Source organism: Seriola dumerili, unplaced genomic scaffold (genome assembly GCF_002260705.1).
Source record: "Seriola dumerili isolate Sdu_G_001 unplaced genomic scaffold, Sdu_1.0 BDQW01000091.1, whole genome shotgun sequence".
NCBI classification, from domain to species: domain Eukaryota; kingdom Metazoa; phylum Chordata; class Actinopteri; order Carangiformes; family Carangidae; genus Seriola; species Seriola dumerili.
This window is the reverse complement of record NW_019174346.1, coordinates 54,383-79,534: the sequence shown is the minus strand read 5'-3', so window position 1 is coordinate 79,534 and position 25,152 is coordinate 54,383. Positions and strand designations below refer to the sequence as shown.

Below are 25,152 nucleotides of genomic sequence, written 5' to 3'. Positions count from 1 at the left end.
GATGGGTCCAGTCCTGGCTGTCATTCTCATCATCGTCATAGTCATTGCTATTCTACTCTTCAAGAGGTGAGTATGACAAAACAGTAGACATGTGTTATGATATAAACTTGTGATTCATGGGGTGAAGCTTTTTAAAGCCACTGTTTTTGCAAACAGGTATGTTTGACTACTTTCATGCAGAGTTGATCCTTGGAACTCTGGATATAAGATAATTGAAAAATAGCAACACACCCTCTTTTTCTATTTCCCAGTTAAATGTGACATGTATACTTGGGTTGAAATTAATCAGAACACTATATTACAATCTTTTCAGGTTGCAGGAAAAAACTGAACACCCTTTTCGCATGTTTACTGATAAACATGTAATCAATAATTGATTTACAGTTATTGTGCCACTTTTTCTACAACAGCACATCTTCCTGTTGTATTTTGGGTTGTCTAACTTTTCCTCTCATTTCAGATTTCCACTTCCTGCCATTGTTTGTTTCCCGCTACTGTGATTGTTGACCCCTGCCCCTAATGTGTTGCACCTGTGTCCAATTGTCTTCCCCCTCCTAGTGTATTTAGTCTGTATGCTTCCTGTCTTCTGTGCCAGTTCGTCTTCGTTCTTTGTAGCAAACGTACAAGTATTCTTTCTGTGTATAGTCTAATGTGTGTATGACCTGTTTTCTTTTTCTTTTTTTTTTATTAAGTGTAATAGGACAAGACAAAGTGATAACATACATACATACATAACATACAATACATACATTGGACAAACTTCCCGGCAAGAGAGTGTTGTGCCTAGGTTGTGTGTGGATACTTGTGTGTGTGTGTTGTGTGGGGGTGTGTTGTGCATGGGTGTGCAGTGGAAATATTGTGATTGTATTATAGGAGCAGGTGTGTAGAATACGAAGATAATAACCAAAGTAATAATAATACTGATGATAATAAATATGATGTAAACAAGTATGATGATGATATATAAATATATTACTGATGATATATAAATATATTAATAATAATAAATATATTAATAATAGTAATGATATAGTTATAATTAAGTAATGACAGTAGTAATCTTAATGATAGAAAGAAGTTAAGTCAAAAAAAAAGAAAAAAGAAAGGAGTAAGTACATAAAATAAAAAAGATATATATATATATATATATATATATATATATATATGTATGTATATTATATATATAAAAAAAAGAATAATTAAATAAATAAAATAAAAATAAAACATATGGGGATTGGGAAGTAATAAATAATATCAATAGTAATAGTAATAATGAAGTAGGATAAGCGAAAGAGAGAGAAAAAAAACTGGATTTAGTAATAAAATTCGATTTATAGGGTGAAGAGATTGGGAAGAAATTGTGTTCCCGTTGCTCCCAGGAACCCGCTGGTGGCAAGCTAACTCACAAAATAACTGGCAAGGGAGGACATTATCGATAGTGGTCGAGGGGGGCCATCATACTTAATTCTAAATAATAACAATAATAATAATAATAATAATAATAATAAGAGGAAAAAAACAAACAAAAAAACAACAAAAACAAAAAACAAAAAACAAAAACAAAAACAAAACAGAACAAAAAAAAAACAACTGGTAATCTGGCTATGATGATTGTTGTAGAATTGACAAAAACAATATTATATAAATAAATAAATAGGTAAATAAAAGTTATAGTAATAATAATAATTAAACAAATACATATATATGTATAATTATCATAATAACAATATAATCCCACATCAGAAAAGTAAGTGATAAGTTTTCTAATAAAATGAAAGGTTAAAAGGTAAAGAGATATAATATATAGTGTATAATTTTTATAGGACTAACCGAGAAAAGAAGAGGAAGGAAGGAGAAGTAGAAGAAGGGCCAAGTCATATTGCCAATGATGATGGTGAAGGGAGGAATGGGGTCTGATTCAGATAATTAGATTGATGGTGGTGAGAGTTGAATGGTGTTAAAGTCCTTTGTTGTAAGAGGAATCAGTTCTGAATGTATTTTAAAAATGGGGACCAGGTTTCTTCATACAGTTTGAGATTATTTTTCAGAGTTGCTGTGAGTTTTTCTAGGTTTGAGTGGTCTGTCAATACGTTGAGCCAGTGTTGAGTAGATACCTTAGTTTTGTCTTTGTCGTTCAGTAGTACGATCTTTTTGGCAATGGTAAGTGTTATTAATATGAATGGTTTATGGTTTTCAGATATGTTTGTTGCAGACAGATTGCCGAGAAGGGCAATAATAGGACTTAATGGGATGTTTGTGCTAAGCATCTCGGATAGCTTATCTAGTACATTTGTCCAGAAGTTTTGGATTGGGGGGCAATACCAGAGGGCGTGGATGTGATTGTCCATTGTAGTTGTGCAGAGTGTGCAGGTGTTGCTTTGTTTGAGACCCATACAGTGGAGTTTGTGGTTGGTTATTTGGGTTCTGTGAAGGATTTTGTACTGTATTAGTTGAGTTTTGGAATTGCCTGTCATGGAATATATGTTGTTACATATTGTTTGCCAGTTGGTGTCGATTGGTATGCTGTTTATGTCTCTCGTCCATTTGTGTATGGGGATTGATATTGTTGAGTCGGTGGATATTAGGAGATTATATATCTGGGACAGCATCTTTTTAGGTTTGAGTGCGTGTAATTTTAGGTAGAGGGGAGAAATGTAGTTATTCATTTCTGTGGTGTTGAAGCATTTATTTATCACATCTCATATCTGGATATATTGAAAGTAGCAACGGTCTGGTAGATTATATTTTGTTTTTATGGAATCGAAGGTTGTGATCCGGCCATCATTGAGTAGCTGTCCCAAGGTCGTGATCCCTCTTGTAATCCAGGTTTGGAAGATGAAGGGTTTATTATTGATCAGAAGCATAGGGTTATTCCATATGGGAGTTTGCGTTGAAAGTGATATTTTGTATTGGAAGATTTTATTTGCTTTCCACCATGGGTTGAGAGTAGTGTTGATTGTGTTGTGTTTGTAGCCAGGGTGGGGCTTTATGGAGTTATCAATGATTGGGAGATTTTTAGTGCCCAGTTCTTGAGTTAGGCTGTTTTCAACATCTAACCATGGTGAGTTTGTGTTTTTTGTCCAGTGGTGGATATACAGCAGTTGTTGTGAAAGGAAGTAGTAATAAAAATTAGGGGCCTTGAGTCCTCCATATTCCTTAAGTTTTTGAAATGTGGATAGTTTTATTCTTGGTTGTTTATTTTTCTAGTAAAATTTGGTGATTGTGCTATTCAGAGAGGAGAACCAGCTTTGGGGTGGGGCTATAGGGATCATGGCAAAGAGGTAATTTATTTTTGGAAGGATTTTCATTTTGACCGTTGAGATGCGTCCGATCAAGGAGAGTGGTAATTTATTCCATCTTTCTAGATTGTCTTTTATTTCTTGTAATAAAGGTGTGTGGTTGAGTTTTAATAATTCATTAGGGTTGGAGGAGATGTGGATTCCAAGATATTTAATTGATTTAACTGTGTGGCTGAGAAGAGGGTGTTGCAGCTGTCTGTCCCACCCACCGATTGGTAAAATCTTGGATTTTGTCTAGTTTATAGAGTAGCCTGATATCTTGCTGTATTTGTCGATTAGATTGTGGATTTCAGGAAGTGAGGATAACGGATTTGTAATGAATAGTAAAATGTCGTCAGCATATAGGCTTATTTTATGGTGGGTGCTTTTTAGTTTTATGCCTGAGATGGCATCGCATTGTCTAATGGAGGCAGCCAGAGGTTCAAGAAAGAGTGCAAACAGAAAGGGTGATAGGGGGCATCCTTGACGAGTGCCTCGTTGTAGTTTGAAGGGTCTTGATATGATTCCATTGGTGATAACGGAAGCCGAGGGGGAACTGTAGAGAGTTTTAATCCAGGTGGTAAAATATGACTGAAATCCGAATTGGTTTAGGGAGGAGAAGAGAAAGGGCCAGTTTACTTTGTCAAAAGCCTTTTCTGCATCGAGGGTTGCTATAATAAAGGGTGTGGTTTTTAGGTGTGTGTTGTTGTTGTAGAGATTTATAAGATTGAATAGTCTTCTGGTGTTTTCTGAAGAGTGTCTCCCTTTTATGAAGCCAGTTTGATCTATGTGGACTAATGAGGGTATTACTGATTCCAGTCTAATGGCTAAAGTTTTGCTGTTGTGGTGATACGAGGGCCCAGAATATTATAATACCAGTTCAATTATAAAATTTGAGAAAGAAACCAACAACGCCACCCTGGGAATTGCACCCAGGGAACTGTAAATTAATATGACTATAAGGAGGAGGCACACAGGTAAGTCATACAAAGAAGGGCAGGAGACGTGGTTCACAGTAGCAAAAAAAATAATTAACACGTTTATTATAGGTTGGTCACACAAGTTAAAGGAAGGGTATTTCAAAACAAAACTAATAATTAATGCCCTACTCCAATAGCTGAAGCTGACCAACGGTGGAGGAAAATGTAGAGGGAGGGGGTCCAAACGAAAGAAAAGGGCACCCCACTCTCACGTGACACGCATACAAAGGTGAAGTGCGAAACAACCAAATCCAAAATCACGGCACACAAAAGGAGACCCACCACCCAGGACACCGACACCACCGTCGGCTCTCAGCAACTATGGAGGGAAGGGAAAACACAATTAATTAACACAAGGCACAATAACACAAACCCCTTATAAAAAAACGTAAACTAACAATTGTCCAAAAAAAACAAAACCAAACAATATTAACAGTCTAGGACTGAAACTCAAAACAAGAAGTAAATAAAGAAAAGAAAGAAATTAACCAATGAACGCAATCCTTCAATTGAAATAAACTAAATGATAAATGACCAACCAATTAGCTCAAAACAATACATTCTTAGAAATTGATATTCATAAACATTCATAAAAATACCCGATCCGGTGCGTTCGGGATCCGCTATAAAAAATTGGACAGGTGAGGTGTTTAACACCTGGGCTAACGGCTATAGTTGGAATTGAACATAAATGTTAAGGTGTCTGTACCTTGTCCGTTAATGTTTATAGCAAACAGGGAGAATCGCCACCATCTCCTCAACCACCAGGGACCACTACACACCCACACAAAGTTAAACAATTCAATGCAGAGGTTAATGTGATTAAAAAGAAGCAACCTGCAGAGACTGCAGCCACGCACCTACCCGACTCGAGAGCAGAGGAAGAAGCGGAAGGCCGGGAAGCGGGAGGGGCTTCGAACCAGGAAGTGAGAGGACAAAAGCATTAATTCCCTTAAATAATAAATGTAAGGAACTGAATCAAATTCAAAGACCCATTTATCCAAACACTTGTGTTTCTCAGCTAATACTAGTGCTTACATCAATAGCCAAATGTTTATAGGAGCTAGCTAAGCGCTAGCCCGAAATGCCAACGAAGTTAGCCTAGCACGCTAGCGGAACCTAGCATAACCGCTAGTTAGCGCTAGCAACGCTAACCGCGCTAACCGCAAAGACTCTACGATAGTCTCATCAGAGCAAGACAGCAAGACAGCTTAAAGCTTAACATCTAGTATTATAACACAAACATCTACGATTCATATCATTAGCGGTCACGTCTCAACATGCTTACCAATGGACGGTGTGCTTCTGCCTAAACCTCAGGTGCAACTGCCGGGATCACAATAAACCGGAAGCCACCGAGGCTTTTCACCATAAAACGAACCATTTCAAAATAAAATGACAGAAGACTAAATCCCCTCGCCCTCTGCCTTGATAGGCTACAGCGCCAGGTAAAGTGCGGGGCGGCAGACTTAAATGTAATCAGCCCCAGCAGCATACCATACTACTACACTAATTCATTTTATGTCTGTGTTAATTAATGATATTGGGCGGTAATTAGAGCAGTGTGTGTTCGGACTATGATCAAGGCCTCCGAAAGGCAGACCAGAAGCACACTGAAGCCATAACTCGTGGTATTTTCTCCTAGGTGTTCTTTTATTTCAAAATAATCACCAAAGGCAGCCACAGTCATAAACTGAAATTAAACCAAAATAAAAGGTTACATAATATTATTACAGAAATTGTGTTTCATTCAACTGCATTTACTCCTTTAATAAACAAAGCATTAATTCCCTTAAATAATAAATGTAAGGAACTGAATCAAATTCAAAGACCCTTTATCCAAACACTTGTGTTTCTCAGCTAATACTAGTGCTTACATCAATAGCCAAATGTTTATAGGAGCTAGCTAAGCGCTAGCCCGAAATGCCAACGAAGTTAGCCTAGCACGCTAGCGGAACCTAGCATAACCGCTAGTTAGCGCTAGCAACGCTAACCGCGCTAACCGCAAAGACTCTACGATAGTCTCATCAGAAGCAAGACAGCAAGACAGCTTAAAGCTTAAATCTAGTATTAAACACAAACATCTACGATTCATATCATTAGCGGTCACGTCTCAAATGCTTACCAATGGACCGGTGTGCTTCTGCCTAAACCTCAGGTGCAACTGCCGGGATCACAATAAACCGGAAGCCACCGAGGCTTTTCACCATAAAACGAACCATTTCAAAATAAAATGACAGAAGACTAAATCCTCAAATAACGATAAAGTAATGTTAATAACAGAAGTCTTCACACCTCCCACTTGACCGACTGATCACAGATCAAAAGAGGTCACAATTAACACAACACACACTTGAGTCTCTCAAATGTCCGGACTGGCTTTTATAGCCCTTTTAAATGAAATCCAAAGTACCTCCTAGAGCATCATAAACACAAAGGCTAACTAAGGAGGGAGGCACCACCACCTTTCCTCCCACTGAGTGTAGGTTTGCCCTCTCATCACTCAGTTGCCTCCCAGGGTTACCTATTAACTAAAACAGTCCAGTCTCTTGGGTAACCCTTGGCGAGGACTCGTCATGCTCCTGTTGGTCCTCGACTGGAATCAAAACCACCAGCCTCCTCACATCCCTGCGAATGATGATGGTCGTGGGCAGGCCAGAGTGTTCTTTCCGGACCCTGGACACAAAAGGGCCGGGAAGACCCAGATCCTCAAGTCCACATCTCGGACAACCCCCTTTTTATCCGGGTATGCAGTAACAACTCGGCCGAGCCGGAACTGTCCTCTTAAAGCATTCTGGTCTGCCACCCAAACCACATCTCCAACCTTGACACATCTCTCTGTTCTGTGCCACTTCTGCCGGATAAACAAGTTTGGGCCGGCCAACTCGCTCCACTTCAACCAGAACTTGTCCACTCCAGCCTGGACAGCCCTCAGCCTCCGCCAAGGGTGGGTTTCCATGTCAATCCCGAGCATATCTCCTCTTTGTCCGGTGCGTCCTAGAAGAAGGGAGTTAGGAGTTAGATACTTCACTGTATCTTCCTGCTCCTGCGCTTTGGCATCAATGGGACGATCGTTAGTCAAATTAGCTGCCGAGAAGAGAAGGGTCTGGAACTCCCCCCAGGTGTAGCAGCCAGTCGTTCCACAGAGGTTATTAAGCGCTCTTTTAATAAGCTTGACCGCTGCTTCGGCTGCTCCATTCCTGTGAGGCGCGTCAGCAGGATGGAATTCCCAATTCCACTCTGTGCCATTCCTGGCAGCCACGTCTTCAACAGACACCCTCTGCAAGCAGGCCAGGTGCTTGTGCAGCTCCTTTAGTGCAGGCCTAGCGCCCACGAAGTTTGAGCCTCTGTCCGACCAGAGCTTCTTTGGGTGTCCCCTCAGAGCGGTGAAGCGGCTGTAGGCCTGAAGGAAGCTTTCCGTCGACTGGTCATCAACAAGGTCAGCATGAACGGCTCTGGAAGCCATACAGCAGTACACTATTCCCCAGACCTTTTTCTTAGCTCTCTTTTTTACAGCATCTCTCACCTCAAAGCGACCGAAGAGGTCTAGCGTGGTGTATTCAAATGGATTTGCCCTGCTGGTACGTTCCTGAGGGAGGTCGCTCATCACCTGCTGGCATAATCTGGCTTTCTGCTTCTTACAAGTAAGGCACCCGTTGATCACCTTCTTGACCGTCCTCCGACCTTGCACTATCCAGGCCTTTCTTCTTGTGCGCAGCAGTGTGGCAGCAATGCCCTCATGATTTGACTCATGAGCTTCTCCTGCCAGCAAAGTACCAAGCCAGGATTGGAAAGGAATTAATGGGACAGCTGCACCATCTTCGTTCCAAGACTGGATTCTACCACCACACAGCAATAGTCCTGTATTATCATCCTTAAACACAACCAGGCGGTTTAGGGTCGTGTTGTGAAATTCCTCGCCGTCCTGGGCTTCAAGGACCAGATCTTGGAAGGCAATTGCTCTTTCTTCTGCAGACAGGGTGGAATTCTTTGCCTCCCACTTTGCTGGATCCGAGGCTTGACGCTCTCTATTCAGCCAGGATTCTGCAGCTCTTCGAGTCCAGGCAACGGTTCCACATAGTTTTGACAGGGTGCTGAACCGCTTTGGCTCAACAAGGCGCACAAGATTTAAACTCCAGGGTTTCCTCTCTGGTCTCTCCACCGCCAACTCTGGACCCCAACCTTTTGGTGGCGGGTGCATTGTGGGATGGCCATCTTTATCAGATGAGTCTCTCATGTCTACACTGACGTCAGTTTTGCTAAGGTCAGATAATTTCTTTAGCTGGGCTCGCGTGACCACAGCTGAGAAAGCTTTTCTTTTGAGCTTTCTAATATCGTCAGCAACAGTGGTCACTATTTCCCTGGCTGTCTTCATTGGCCACGCAGCTTCTGGCCATTTGAGGAACTCAGGACCTCTTTGCCACTCCAACTCTTCATTCAGCTCCTCGGGAGACGCTCCCCTTGTAATGATGTCTGATATGTTGATGTTTCCCTTAATCCACCTCCAATCTTCTACCGATCCAGCCTTCTGGATTTCCCCAATGCGATTAGCGAAGAAGGTCTGATAACCATAACTATCTTTCTGGATCGCGCCCAGGATTGTTTGGCTATCTACAAAGTGGATCCAGTGAGTGACCTTGATGCGACAATGCTTCTCAAAGTACCTTTTCAGACGAGTCGCGAAGACAGCGCCACATAACTCTGCCTTAATCACATCCCCTTTTTGGTTAAGGGGAGTAAGCTTGGCTTTTGACTCAACCAGTCTTACGATGACCCCGTTCTGTGTCTCCCACCGAAGATAGAGCACTGCTCCGTAGGAGGCCTCACTCCCGTCTGAAAACGTGACTCCCACAGGACGGCCCATGGCTCCTGGTGGCGTGAGGCTTCTCTCGAACTTGATGTTACCAAGTCTCACGTACTCCTCAAAGAGTTTTATAGATGCCTCTCGGAGTTTTGGCGAGAGGGGGTCATCCCAAGTATCTCTATCCAGGTTGTCCCTCCCTGCTTCTTGGTAAGATTCCCTCACAAGCATCACCCCTTTCTGCTTAGCTGGTGTGGCTAGACCAATGGGGTCATAGCATGCAGCAACCTGACTTAGGAGCACTCGACGTGTCAAGGGATTTGGGGTCTTACTTCTGACTTCTTCGCGCAAGTCTGGTTCAGTCCTCATTTTACCTCGCTTCTTCGAGAAATTGATGGACATCATTATGCGAAGTTTGTCAGTCTCTGGTTCGTAGCCGACTCCCAATGCTTTGCTCTCTTCGTCCTGCATTTGGTTAGGTAAAACCAGAGTCTTGGGTGTAGACATGACTATTTCACTGTTACTGGAGTTGGCAGTGGCTCCTGACCTCCCACTTTGGCCAGAGAAGATCCAAGGTTTAAGGGAGAAACCCCCAGCTTTTAAGATCTCTTCCACTCCTCTAGTGATCTTTTCCAGCGTCTTGATGTCATTGTGTGACGTTAAGATATCGTCCACATAGCTGTCTTCCACCAAAACTCGGCGTTCTTCAACCATGGCGGCGAACTGAGGAAGGCTCGCAGTTTCTCTCATAGCAACTTGAGCTATACAGCCTGCAGGCTTATCACCCATGTTGACTCTGACGACAGCGAATACCTCAATGTCGTCCTCCGGATTGTCCCTCCAGAGGAAACGGTGAAGCTGGACTTCTTTGTCTTTAAGCCAAACGGAGTTGTACATTTTTCTCACATCACCTAAGGCGGCGTACAACCCACTCCTGAACCTCAGGAGAACGCCTCTGATCGGATTGAGGACGTCTGGTCCCTTGTGCAGAAGATCGTTCAAACTTACTCCCATGAATTCTTGGCTACTGTTCCAAACGATCCTTACAGGCGTAGTAGTTGAGTGAGGATTAGGAGCGACTAGATGACTGATGTACCACTTACGTCCTTTCCAGCAGTCGATTTCCTCTTTAGTGAGTTTAACGGCAGCTCCTCTTGAAACCATTTCGTGAATTTGCTCTCTGTATGCAGCTTTCCATTGTGGCTCCTTTTCGAGACGCTTCTCCGTGTTCAGGAAGGTTGCCTCTACTGCACGCAGTTATCAGGAAGCGTCTCAAGATCTCCTTTCCACGGGTAAGCTGCATCCCAGTGAGGGGTTCTGCAATGCTTGTCTGCCCGCACGTAGGTGAGGCACTCCTTGATTTTTTCTAGATCCCTTTCTTCTCCTAGGGTCATTTCTTTGCCTCCAGGTGGACACCTACCGCATTTGCAGCCACCACATTGAGGATCACAAGCTGCGCCAACACTGTCCCATCTGAACCACTCAAACATTTCTTTGTTGGTAGTTGCAGTACTCCGGATGATTATTTCTCCATTTTCCACTTGGGATTTGCTAGATCTTGTCGGGTCCATGAGGATTTCTCTGTACGCCTTTGAAGCTGTTCTCATTGATCTCGCAAAGTGAGTTTCAGACCTATGTACTGCGAGGTTTACTTCCTCGAAAAGGTCCGGATGAGTCCCACCAACAGTCTTTCCCAGGGGACCATCCCATAGAACGAGGTCTCCCACAACTTTGATTTGCTGTGGGACCAGGCGACCTTCCCTGTGACTAATTAGCAGATCAATCTTCTCAGGTTGGACCAAATCCTCCGCTTCAATATCAGGGAAGAACCTTAGTAGTTTCTGTGGTGTAACTGCTTGGTTCACCTTAGCAATTTCCTCTAAGCCGTAACAGAGGAGTTTGTGTTCTGTTACTGTTCCTTTGGGAGTTTTAATTCTCAACCTCAGGGTATACCTTCTGGTAGCCACCGTCTTTTCCATTCCTCCAACTCCTTGGACAATCATCTTAATGTTCTCACCATTTAACTTGAGACGCTCGGCGGCTTCATTGGAGATGTAATTGGTATCCGACGCAAGGTCAATCAAAGTGCCAACTAGCTGGCCTGAGTTCGTTGTCACTTCTAGTAGCATCATTATGACTGGGTACTCTCTCGGCTCATTACTGGTGCTGGCACATACTGTTGTCGAGACTTTATTGGAGAAAGCTTCCTTGAACTCCGCTTTCAGTTATGGAGAAAGTTTAGCAAGGAGCTCTTCCTGTTAATCCAAGTCCTCTCCTTTCTACTTTTGGATCACTCTGCTCTCTACTTGCCTTATCTCTCCTCTTGATTGGTGGTTTCGGACAGAGCAAGTAGTTGTGATCTGAGGACCCTCCTCTTCGACAGTCATCCTTTGAGCAGAGATACTTAAGAGTGCAACTACCATCTTCGCCATGGTGCCGCAAGCACGTGATGCATGCTCCTGCTTTCTTCAGCTGAGCCTTCTTACTTGACAGGTTGAGCCTTTTGAAGACTTTGCAGGCAAACAGTTTTCCTGCATGCACGTCGTCTCCACACACAATGCATGGATTTAATTGAGAGCTCTTTTCAGTGTTCCCCGACGTGGCTCTGGTGAATGTTTTCTTCTCCTTTATCCTCTCAGGTTTTTCAACTGGGCTAGGCTGTAGCTGCAGCTGATCCAGTTCCTCAAGAATGTCTTCCTGCCTTTTTAAGTACTGCAGTAAACAGTCGAAGTGGTTCTGTGACGAAAACCCGCTTGCAGGATCATTCTTGTGCGTTACCCACTTCTCTTTTAGGGAATTAGGCAGCTTACTCTCAATTGACTGTGCTATTACCCGATTTTTTACAGCATCTTCCTCTCCTAGGACTTGAAGATCGTGAAGTGCTCTCTCCACGGCCTGAATCATTTCAATTGTCTTTCTTGGTTGGTTTCCTTTTATGGGAGGAAGTTCTTGTACTTCTTTTGAGATTAGCAGCACTATTTTTGGCTTGTTTCCATACTTATTGTCCAGGATTCTGAAAACATCGTCGGCGGATCTACAGCTGGACAACACAAGGTCCCTCTTGACTTTGTCGTCTAAGCTGCTGAGGAGGTGGAATCTCCTCACGTTGTCCAATCCATGTGGATTTCCCAGCCGCTGTAAGTCTTCCCACTCAGCTTTCCAACGGTAGTAATCCCTCACATCACCAGAAAATACAGGTAGGCGTGCACGCTCCAGCATGATTAGGGGTTTAACATCATAAGTCCCCGGGTTCATGCCAGAACCACCTTGCAGTGCGTTGGCTTGTGGTACACCCACAGCATCTGGAAATACACTGTAGCTGAGATTTGGGGGCAGGCTGGGCAAGCTGGGCTGGACGCCCCCTCCTGGAGGTTGAGTGATTCCAGGGTGGAACGGCTCAGATTTAGGTCGAGCTCCAACAGACGCTGCCTCCTCACCTGGCTCGCTCCGTTGTCCATCTTGGGTTTGCTTTGTCCCTTCATCTGGCTCCTCCTCTTCAACACCAGACAGGACCCAGCCTTGACTATTGTCTCGCCATGCCCATTCATCCATTAGTTTCTCACGCCGCTTTTTCAGCTTCCTAATGCAGTCCTTTGACTCTGTTAACTTGGGTCTAGGTATCAACTCCATCCAATCATTTACCTCTTTTTCCAGTTCGAAACTCTCCCGTTCCAGACTCCTATTTAGCAGGTCACGTTGCTTCCTGGTCATCTGCTTGTAGTCAGTTGCCTCGGCCTGGTCCATGGCTGATTCAGCCTCACGGGCGAGGGTGGTAATTGTCTCCCCAGCAAACCTGGTCCAGAAGCTCATGAGGACGATCTGTTCAGTTTCATCATACTTACGGTCGCATTCTGCTGTTTTTCCGTCTATGTGCTCTGCCATTTCTTCGGCACGATCATCGTCAGCTTCTCTCAGGGCTGTGACGTATTCGAATCCTGCATCTCTGACTCTTGAGTACTCCGATTTAAAATTCCTCCACTCGCTTACCATTTCACTTTCTCCCAGTGCGTTAGACCTGGAGGTGAGATAGTTAGCTCTTTTGGTGAAAGCAGTCTGGGCTGCAGAACGCCTCTGCTTAAGCTTCTCAAGCTCCTCCTTTGTTGCTGCCATGTTGCTACTTTTCCCTTGCGTCAACCGAAATACAAGCCTCTTGCCACTTTGGATTTAATAGTCTTTTACCTCAACTGGGCTTGTAGACTTTTTACCTCTTCTGGCTTCAGGTGATTTATTTGTGGCTAGCAAGTTAGCAGATGAGCAGGCTGCGTTATGAAGGGCTGTTAGCTCACAGTCAGATAGGTTAGACAGTCCTTTACTTTCTTCTGGTCTTCGGGCTTTGTCCGTGCTCAAGTTTTCCGCGCTTAACTACTTTAAAAGGCCAGGACCTTGGTTTATGACTGTTCGGATATATGAATCAAGGCCCTCCGAAAAGGCAGACCAAGAAGCACACTGAAGCCATAACTCGTGGTATTTTTCTCCTAGGTGTTCTTTTATTTCAAAATAATCACCAAAGGCAGCCACAGGTCATAAACCTGAAATTAAACCAAAATAAAAGGTTACATAATATTATTACAGAAATTGTGTTTCATTCAACTGCATTTACTCCTTTAATAAACAAAAGCATTAATTCCCTTAAATAATAAATGTAAGGAACTGAATCAAATTCAAAGACCCATTTATCCAAACACTTGTGTTTCTCAGCTAATACTAGTGCTTACATCAATAGCCAAATGTTTATAGGAGCTAGCTAAGCGCTAGCCCGAAATGCCAATGAAGTTAGCCTAGCACGCTAGCGGAACCTAGCATAACCGCTAGTTAGCGCTAGCAACGCTAACCGCGCTAACCGCAAAGACTCTACGATAGTCTCATCAGAGCAAGACAGCAAGACAGCTTAAAGCTTAACATCTAGTATTATAACACAAACATCTACGATTCATATCATTAGCGGTCACATCTCAACATGCTTACCAATGGACGGTGTGCTTCTGCCTAAACCTCACGTGCAACTGCCGGGATCACAATAAACCGGAAGCCACCGAGGCTTTTCACCATAAAACGAACCATTTCAAAATAAAATGACAGAAGACTAAATCCTCAAATAATGATAAATAATGTTAATAACAGAAGCCTTAACAGTGTGTGTGGTCCTTGTTTGATTTTGGGATGAGTGTTATGTAAGCCGTATTCATATGATGGGGAATAGTTTTATTTTTGTGAATTTCTGCTGTTACTTGGAAGAACAGTGGTGAAAGAAGGTGCCAGAACTGTTTATAAAATTCTATTGTGTAACCGTCTGGTCCGGGTGATTTATTATTTGGCATGTGTTGAAGTGCTTTTGTGATTTCTGCTATAGTGAGAGGTCTTCTAAGGTTTCTGACTGGGTTTGATTTAGTTTGGGTAAGGAGGCATTCTTTAGAAATTGCTCGACATCCTTCTCTGTGTTATTCTGGACCGAGGTGTATAAATTCGAATAGAATGATCTGAAACAATCGTTGATAGTGGACGGGTTTTGACTGATGGTACCAGATGAGTCTTTTATTGCAGTAATGATTGATCTTTCAGTTTGTTGTTTAAGTTGATTTGCTAAGAATTTTCCCGTTTTGTTTCCAAATTCAAATTGCTGTTGTCGGAGCTTGAGGAGAATGTCTTCTGTTTTTTTATGTAGAATGTTGTTTAGTTCGTGTTTTGTTCTTTTATGACTGAGTTGGTGGGAGTATGGGAAGCTAGGTGGTCCAATCTCTTTGCTGCTTTTTGGAGAGTATTTTCTTTCTCAATTTCTTTCTTTTTTTATAGGAATTGTATGATATTATTTTGCCTCTCATGACAGTCTTTCCTGTTTCCCATAGTGTATCTGCCATTATTCCTGGGGTGTTATTTGTCTCGATGATTGATGCCCATTCCTGTTTGAAAAATTCTAAAAATTCTTTATCTTTGAGTAATGAGTTGTTGAAGCGCCATTTTAAGGGAAAGTTGGGTTGGTGTTCTGCTAGGAAAGTGATGCTTATAGGGGCATGGTCGGAGATGATGATGTTATGAATTGTAGAGTTTATAATTTTGTATGTGATGGAATTGTTAACCATAAAATAGTCTATTCTGGAGTATGATTTGTGGTAGGGTGAGTAATATGTGTATTCAGAGTTACTGGGGTTGTTTAGTCTCCAAATGTCAATCAGTCCGTAATCTGACATGTATTGTTTTAGCAGGGTTGAGGGGCGATTAGATTCATTTGTAGAAGTTGATGAGGAGTGGTCCATGTGTGAGTCTAGTGTTATGTTAAAATCACCGCCTAGGATAACGCAAGAGTTTGGGAATTTGGATAGTGCTGCAAATAGGGAGTGAAAGAAGGATTGGGAGTCTGTGTTGGGGCCGTAGATATTTGCTAGTGTCATGGTGTCTTTTCCAATGGATCCGGTTACAATTGTATAGCGGCCTTCTGGGTCAGCCAGTGTTGAGATGTGAGCAAATGGGATATTCTTACTGATTAAAATTGAGGTGCCACATTTTTTTGAATTATAAACGGAGTGGTATGCCTGGTTAATCCATTTGGCTTTAAGTTTCAAAGATTCTCCTTCCGTTAGGTGGGTTTTCTGAAGGAAGCAGATATTGGATTTTATTTTATCTAAGTGGTTTAATATTTTTGTTCTTTTTGCTGGGGAGCTGATACCTCTTACATTCCAGGATGTAATTGTTATTGGGAGTACCATAAAATGTTCTAGTAGTAGTCTAGGTGTTATAGAAATACAAGGTATTACGAGGTGTGTATGTGTGTGTGTGTGTGTGTGTGTGTGTGTGTGTGTGTGTGTGTCTGCGCACGTAGGTGCGTGTGGGTGTGTGTGCAGAGGTGTGAAGGGAAAGGGAAGGGAAATGAGGAAAAACGCAGAGTGAGAGCTGACGGACAAAACGCTGGTGATTGACATGTAAATATAAAAACACAAAAGCGAAAATACAGTTTCATAACGCAATTATACATTGCCCTTCAATGTATAATTTGTCCACAACCAGGTTTGCACGTTTGTTGTTTTGTTGGTGTTGTTTGAAGATGGGGTACAGTACCTTACGTCGTTCGTTTATTTCGCGTGGGAATTGGTGTGACTGACCCAGCTTTTTGCCTCAGCCCTTGGATTTGTTTGCCTTGTTTGACTGACCTCCTATGTACTGACCTGGTTTCCATTAAAGACCCTGCCTGTGATTGCTGCTCTGAATCGTGCATTTTTGAGTCCTTATCCAGTGTTTGTGACAGCACGAACTGGCCACAATGGACTCAGCCATCTCTTCCACCATTTAGGCTGCGATCCGTTCTCAAGGCTGTCAACTCAGAAAACATGAGGAGCAGCTTCCCTTTGTATTCCATGGAGTGCATGAGCTCAACGCTTACCATGAGGGCATCCAGTCCTCCATCTCAGACCAAGTCAGTCACCTGAATAAACAAATGCAACAGCTGTTGAGTCGGTTTGACTCATTGACTTTGCCAGCTCTGCATCCAGTGGCTTCTGCTCCTGCGATGGTGGAAACTGAACGTTTTTCTGGAGACTCTGAAAACTGTTGGACTGTGGGCTCCATTTTGAGATGCAGGTGGCAGCCTTTCCCACGGAACAAACCAAGGTAGCCTGTATTATTTCTCATCTCACTTGTCGGGCTGAGGCTTGGGCCACGCCAGAGTGTGCACACAACTCCGTAGATCAGGCCGTAGATCACCCTGCTGACCGGGACTCCTCCATCTTTCTAGCGATTGAGATTGACAGTTGACTGATGTAGAGAAAGACAGATCCAGCTTTTCCACTTCCTTGTCTCGCCAGAGGTCTCCTGTAGCACTCACATACTCCTTGAAGGAGCCTTTGCAGTTGGGTCAAGCTCATCTCTCTGGAGGAGTGACATCGCCATCTTCAGGAGGGACAGTATATCTACTGTGAGCAGCATGGGATCACCACTGTAGAAGAGGGCATCGGTGAGCCAAATAACCTCTTCTGCCCTCTTATCTCACCCCCTGACTCAGCTTCAGCTAATCACCCTGTCTTCATTGTCCTCCATCATTAGTTGATTCTGGTGCTGACGAAAGCTTTATGGATTGGAAACTAGCGAAAATAATAAATAAATGAATAATTATAAATATTTTATAAATACTCCTCCTTGAACCGTCACCTTACCGTGGTGGAGGAGTTTGAGAGCCCTAATGACCCTAGGAGCTATGTTGTCGGGGGCATTTTGCCCCTGGTAGGGTCTCCCAAGGCAGATTGGTCCTAGGTGAAGGGCCAGACGAAGAACGGTTCAGAAGATCCTAATGATAAATACTATCAAGAACCCGAGTACCCGGCCCGGAGGGACACTGGGGCCCCGCCCTGGAGCCAGGCCTGGGGTTGGGGCCCGTGGACGAGCGCCTGGTGGCCAGGCCTTAGCCCATGGGGCCTGGCCGGGCCCAGCCCGAACCGGCTACATGGGTTCGTCTCCCAGTGGGCTCACCACCTGCAGGAAGAGTCAGAGGGATCCGGTGCATTGTGGATTGGGCAGCAGACCAAGGTGGGGGCCTTGGCGATCCGATCCTCGGTTACGGAAACTGGTTTTTGGAACATGGAACGTCACCTCTCTGGCGGGGAAGGAGCGGGAGCTTGTGGAAGAGGTTGAGCGATACCGGCTAGATATAGTCGGCCTCACCTCGACACATAGCGTCGGCTCCGGAACCCAAGTCCTTGAGAGGGGCTGGTCTCTCCTCTTTGCTGGAGTTGCTCCGGGTGAGAGGCGGAGGGCCGGGGTGGGCTTTTTGGTGTCCCCCAGGCTCTCTGCCTGTATGTTGGAGTTTACCCCAGTGGACGAAAGGGTTGCGTCCCTGCGCCTTCGGGTCGGGGATCGGGTTCTGATTGTTGTCAGTGCTTATGCACCGAACAGCAGTTCAGACTCCCCGCCCTTTTTGGAATACTTGGGACGGGTGCTGGAAAGTGCCCCGAAAGGGGACTCCATTGTCCTACTGGGAGACTTCAACGCTCACATGGGCAATGACAGCGTGACCTGGAAGGGTGTGGTGGGGAGGAACGGCCTGCCCGATCTGAACCCGAGCGGCGTTCAGTTATTGGACTTCTGTGCTAGTCACAGCTTGGCCATAACTAACACCATGTTCAAACATAAGGATGTCCACAGGTGCACTTGGCACCAGGACACCCTAGGTCGCAGGTCTATGATCGACTTTGTAGTCGTATCATCAGACCTGCGGCCGCATGTTTTGGACACTCGGGTAAAGAGAGGAGCAGAGTTGTCAACCGACCACCACCTGGTGATGAGTTGGATCAGATGGCGGGGGAAGACGCCGCGCAGACCTGGCAGGCCCAAACGGGTTGTGAGGGTCTGCTGGGAAAACCTGGCGGAAGAACCCGTCAAGATGATTTTCAACGCACACCTCCGGCAGAGTTTCGACCGCGTCCCGAGGGCAGTGGGGGACATTGAGTCCGAATGGGCCTTGTTCCGCTCTGCTATTGTTGAGGCGGCTGTTGCAAGCTGCGGCCGCAAGGTAGCTGGGGCCAGTCGTGGCGGTAACCCCCGTACCCGCTGGTGGACACCGGCGGTGGGGGAAGCCGTCAGGCTGAAGAAGGAGGCCTACAGGGCGTGGTTGGCCTGTGGGTCTCAGGAATCAGCTGACTGGTACCGGCGGGCCAAGCGGAGTGCAGCTGCGGCAGTTGCTGAGGCAAAAACTCGGACGTGGGAGGAGTTCGGTGAGACAATGGAGGAAGACTATCGATCGGCTCCAAAAAGGTTCTGGCAAACCGTCCGGCGCCTCAGGGGGGGAAGGCGGCAACTCGCTCACACTGTTTACAGTGGGGGCGGGGAGCTGCTGACGTCAACTGAGGATATAGTGGGACGGTGGAAGGAATACTTTGAGGAGCTCCTCAATCCCACCAACACGTATTCCGTAGAGGAAACAGAGCCAAGAGACCTGGGGATGGATGATCTAATCTCCGGGGCAGAAGTCGCCGACGTAGTGAAACAACTGCGCGGTGGCAGAGCCCCGGGGGTTGATGAGATCCGCCCTGGGTATCTCAAGGCTCTGGATGTTGTAGGGCTGTCTTGGTTGACACGCCTCTGCAACATTGCGTGGACATCGGGGGCAGTGCCTTTGGAGTGGCAAACCGGGGTGGTGGTCCCCATCTTTAAGAAGGGTGACCAGAGGGTGTGTTCCAACTACCGTGGAATTACACTCCTCAGCCTCCCTGGTAAGGTCTATGCCAGGGTACTGGAAAAGAGGGTCCGATCGATAGTTGAACCTCAGATCGAGGAGGAGCAATGTGGTTTTCGTCCTGGGCGTGGAACTGTGGACCAGCTCTTTACCCTCGCTAGGGTGCTGGAGGGAGCATGGGAGTTTGCCAATCCAGTCCACATGTGTTTTGTGGATTTGGAGAAGGCTTACGACCGTGTTCCCAGGGGCACCCTGTGGGGGGCACTCCGGGAGTATGGGGTGGATGGCCCCTTGTTAGTGGCCATTAAATCCCTGTACCAAAGGAGTGTGAGTCTGGTTCGCGTAGCCGGCAGTAAGTCGGACCTGTTCCCGGTGAGGGTTGGACTCCGCCAGGGCTGCCCTTTGTCACCGGTTCTGTTCATAACTTTTATGGACAGAATTTCTAGGCACAGCCGGGTGGTGGACGGGTTTGGTTTCGGTGGCGGGAGGATCTCATCTCTGCTTTTTGCGGATGATGTGGTCCTCCTAGCTTCATCGAACGCCGACCTTCAGCTCTCGCTTGGGCGGTTCGTGGCCGAGTGTGAAACGGCTGGGATGAAAATCAGCACCTCCAAGTCTGAGGCCATGGTTCTCAGCCGGAAACGGGTGGATTGCCCGCTTCAGGTCGGGGGGGAGGCTTTGCCTCAAGTAGAGGAGTTTAAGTATCTCGGGATCTTGTTCACGAGTGAGGGTAGGATGGAGCGGGAGATCGACAGGCGGATTGGGGCGGCGTCAGCAGTGATGCGGACGCTGAATTGGTCTGTTGTGGGGAAGAGGGAGCTAAGCCGGAAGGCGAAGCTCTCAATTTTCTGGTCGATCTACGTTCCGATCCTCACCTATGGTCATGAGCTTTGGGTAATGACGGAAAGAACGAGATCGCAAATACAAGCAGCCGAAATGAGTTTCCTCCGCAGGGTGGCCGGGCTCAGCCTTAGAGATAGGGTGAGGAGCTCGGTCATCCGGGAGGGACTCGGAGTAGAGCCGCTGCTCCTCCATGTCGAGAGGAGCCAGCTGAGGTGGTTCGGGCATCTGGTGAGGATGCCTCCTGGACGCCTCCCCAGGGAGGTGTTACGGGCATGTCCCACCGGGAGGAGACCTCGAGGTCGACCAAGGACACGCTGGAGGGATTATATCTCTCAGCTGGCCTTGGAACGCCTCGGGATTCTCCCGGAGGAAGAACGGGAGAGGGCCGTCTGGACCTCTCTGTTGAGGCTGCTGCCCCCACGACCAGGATCCGGATAAGCGGGAGACGACCTTACGATACGATAATTATAAATAAATAATTAAAGCTCTCAGTGTTTTCCATACCTAAGACCCTTGAGGCTAACGCAGAGTTATTCATTGCACTCAACCTGTCAAGATCGTCATGGCTCATGGACACTCCAAAGAGCTTTTCTTCCACCTATACAGCTCACCTCTCCGTCCACTCATTCTGGGTCTCCTGTGGCTCGTCCAGCACAATCCCAGTATCAACTGGGCCACTGGAGAGGTAACGGGCTGGGGAAAAAATTGCTCTCTTATCTGTTTGCCTTCTTTCTGTTCCCCGAGTTCCAGTTCAGAGTAGTCTATGTGGGTTGATCCAGATCCTTTTTAATAGTCTCTTCCAGATCCTTCCTTGGGCCCTACATCTCTCATCTTCAATGATATTGCCATTAAAAACAGGTATTTCTATGGTATTATTATGTGGGCATAGGGACCCAGCAGTCCCCCAAGGACAACAAACTCCATCTATGCACCTTCTTGTCCAGGAAACTGTCCAAAGCCAAACATAACTATGATGTGGGTAACCGTGAGCTGCTGGCAGTTAAGGTGGCGTTTGGAGGAGTGGAGGCATTGGTTGGATGGGGCAAAGTTTTTTGGTGTGGGCGGAATCTGGAATATATATGCACAAGACTGAACTCTCAACAATCCAGGTGGGTTCTGTTTTTTAAAAGATTCAAGTTTGCTTTATCTTATCACCCTGGCTCCAAGAATGTTAGCCTGATGCCTTGTCCCGTCAGTTTGACAATGACTCCTCTAGTGACTCTATCATTCTCTGACATTCTGCCCGCCTCCTGTGTGGTGGGTGCAGTTATGTGGGATATTGAGGACAAGGTCAGGCGGGAGGTTATGTTTCTCTCCAGTGTCCATCTGTTCTCAGGTTATCCTCTGGGCACACACCTCTTTTGTCTCCTGTCATCCTGGGATTAGGAGGACCATCTTCTAGTGGCCAGCCATGGAGAAGCAGGTTTTGAAATATGTGGCAGTCTGCCTGTGTGTTCCTGGAACAAAAGTGCATGTTCCACATCAGACCTGGTCAGACATTTCCCTGGACCTTGTTACTGGACTTCCACTTTCTGATGGTAACACCACCATTCTCAGGGTGGTGGGTCGTTTCTCCAAAATTGTGCATTTCATTCCATTGCCCAAGTTACCCACTGCCAAGGCGATGGCAGAGGTGATGTTTTTCATATACATGGATTCCCTAGGGATGTTGTGTTCAACCAGGGGCCCCCAGTTCATCTCACAGTTCTGGAAGGCATTCTGTACTTTGTTGGGTGCCTCAGTCAGCCTCTCGTCTGGTTACCACCCCCAAACAGAAAGGATGAACCAGGAATTGGAGACCTGTCTACACACAACCCCTCCACCTGGAGTAAGAACCTTGTGTGGGCTGATTATGCACACAACACCCAACCCTGTTCTGCCATTTGTCTTTCTCCTTTCCAGTGTGCTTACAGCTAAAGGCCTCCCTTGTTCCCAGATCTGGAGGTGGAGATGGGGGTTCCCTTGGCATTGGCTTTCATACACAGGTGTTGATGTACCTGGAGGGACCCGTGCCCAACTTCTGAAAACAGCAGAATATAACAAGATGCACGTGGGCTGCCGGCATACTCTAGCTCTAGCCTGTCGTCCTGGTCAGAGAGTCTGGTTATCAGCTCAAGACCTTCCTCTGCAAGTGGAGTCCATAAACTGGCTCCTTGTTTCATTGGTCCCTTCCCCATCTCCAATGTGGTCAACTTGACGGCAGAATGCCTCAATTTCCCCATGCCCTGGAGGGTTGAACCCACATTCCATGTCTTCTGTGCCAAACCTGTGAAAGAAAGCGCAATGGTTCCCTGCTCCAGACCCTTCACCCCCCTGGGTCATCAATGGGGTTCCTGCCTTCACTGTTAAGCGCCTCCTGGCAATGCGCCATCAGGGACATGGATGTCAGTACCTGGTGGACTGGGAGGGCTATGGACTAGAGGAGAGGTCTTTGGTCCCCCGCCCCCCAGCGTCCATATGGCTGCTGCTTTGCTCAAATAGCAACACTCATTTTGTCATTTTTTCATTCCTCCTTTTACTCTTGTTCTCTCTTCATGTGTCTGAATTTCAGATACCCATAGCTATCTTAAATCATTTGCTGATCTAAGTCCAAGTTGATGTTTTGCATATTTTATTCTTACAAGCCAAATATTTATCACATCACTGCTAAATGTGTTCCTAATTATGGTTCCATTGCTATCCAAAAGTCTGCTGCTGAGAGTTCTGAATTATGAATAGGCTCCTGGACAGCAGTTTACTGTTGATGGAAAACAAATCCAGCAGGAAAAATAACTAAAACAGGAAACCACTAACTAATAACTAACATACATAACTAACTGTGCTAAAAGTAATCACTGTCCCCAATATTACAGCCTTTATTTTGCCATTGACCGCTGCATAGAGATAGCTTACAACACAATCTAGCTAACAAAACACTGAAAGTGTGTGCGTGTGTGTGTGTGTGTGTGTGTGTGTGTCTGCGTGTCTGCATGAACCCATCAGACTCAGACTTAGTGCAAAACATGTTGGTCTGATTTTCTAGATCCTCTCATGTTTTGTCTTAAATTGGTTATAAGGACAAAACAAATTCTTTTCTATTATTATTCTATGCATCGGACAGACAAATTCCAGTGATTTTCCCTGAGGATCCAGAAACAAAAATGCGGCTTGTAGCTGTCCAAATGAACATAATTAGATTACTAGAGAAGCTCAGATAAGTGTGTGGAGCACTCATACTCTTACTGTCCATGAGAACGCTAATTTTTGGTAGCGTTCATTGCAGTTGTTGAGAAAATTCTATCTGTAATCTGTCCTCTTGAGATATGTCATTGCCTTGTCCACCTTGTCCAACACATGTTGTGTGCGTGCCATGTGGCCATATTGATGTATCAAACTGATAAACGTGGCACTTTAAACACCTGTTTACTGCGACGCTGTGTGGTACTCTCTGCCTGCTTTCTTTGGATGCAGCAAACAAGAAAGGTTAGTGAGTCTGTCAGTTCTTTTACACTACTTTACGTCCCACTTCGCTTCTGCACATCCTCCTCGTATTTTCTAACAGTGATAATGAGACGTGACAGATTGTTGTCACACTTCCATAGTGTCATGCCAGCTTCTCTAGCTGTCTTCAAGCCTTTTTTTTACCTTACATGTGTAAAAGGGAAAAAAGGCTTTAACCGACAGTGCTTGTAAGCATGTGTGTCTTGTGTGTTAGTGATTGTGTATGCTTTAGCATTTTTGTTTCTTCAGGTGTGCTTTCTGCTGTTCACCTCTGAATGCTGAATTCACAAATCCTTCTTAGCTTGCCCTCAGAATAATCCTGTCTGTGTTTTTTTCATCTCTCAGTCACTCTCACACCTGTAGCTTTGCCTGCAAAACAAACGCCACACCTGAAAAATCTAAAATTCTTTCATAAAAATTGATGCCTGAACAATACTTTCTTGCAGAAAACAGAAATGTTCAAATATAGAGCTTGATAAATGTTCTTCTTTTCCTAGTGTTCATTTCTTCTCTTCCTAATTAAATTGCTAGTTTGTTTATTTACTTTTTGTCAAGATGATTTAATTTGTTTCCTCAAATTCATACTTTCTGCTCTGTAAAATACCAAATTGTGCAGTGACAGCCCTTTAGTTTGCACCTACACTTCAAAAAATGCCTTTGTCAAACAGTGTTAAAGACATGGCACTGAACTTTATAACGCAACCCTGAAGAATATCCTTGCTCAAAACCAAAACCAATCTATTAAATCCACAACACACTATGAGGAAAGTAATTTGATTTCACATTTTTTAAGTATTTATTTATTTTTTTCAGTGCTCTTTCTTTCTGAGAGAGGAATCTCATCTTTCAGAAGGGGAAAGCAGGTAGCATGGTTTTGTCCAAAGTTCCAAAATACACTGCGAATCCATTATTCAATTTTATTTCTCGCATAGCAATTGCTTGGTTTCTGTGTGATATTTATAGAGATTCTCACTTCACAGCTTTCATAATATTTCAACAATGATCAAAGCTATACTTGGTGAACATGATGCTGAAAACATTTTTGCATCACATTAAATTTCAAAACTGCACTAATTTGTGTCCTATATGGTTTAATGGTTAAATGGTGACCTTCTCTCATCACGCCACTTCTTCCCCTAGGAAGCGAACATCTCCAGCCAAGGATGAGCACATGGCAGTTTTCAAGGACTCACTACTGGCCCACTCCTCAGACCCTGTGGAGATGAGGAGACTCAACTATCAGACACAAGGTAGACACATAAAGTTGAGTACAGAGCTGGTGAAAGACTCCAAGGTGTTTGTGTGTGTGTGTGTGTGTGCGTGTGTGTGTGTGTGTGTGTGTGTGTGTGTGTGTGAGAGAGAGAGAGAGATGGAGAGAGAGAGAGAGAAGGCAAGAGAGAGAGGGAGTGAGTGTGTAAATTCAATTGTATCATCATCCTTCAAGGTGTGCGGCCTGAAAAGGGCAGCTGACGGCAGCGAGGACCACCTAATCCACTGTTTCAGAGAATTAGAGCAATGTGCAGGACGAGTGCTGTTAGCTCAGCCAAGACAGGGATAGTTGAAGAAGTTGAAGAAGGGGGAGGAGGAGGAGAATGGTGAGGAGGAAAATGACGA

General features: G+C 45.1%; 1 long non-coding RNA gene across 1 annotated transcript; it reads left to right on the top strand.

Moving 5' to 3' along the window:
- On the top strand, positions 1–24,777 carry LOC111222148. The gene is made up of 3 exons (XR_002665119.1): positions 1–66; positions 23,509–23,520; positions 24,679–24,777. It is a non-coding gene; the product is annotated as an uncharacterized LOC111222148 (long non-coding RNA).
- Positions 24,778–25,152: the final 375 nt, after the last annotated feature.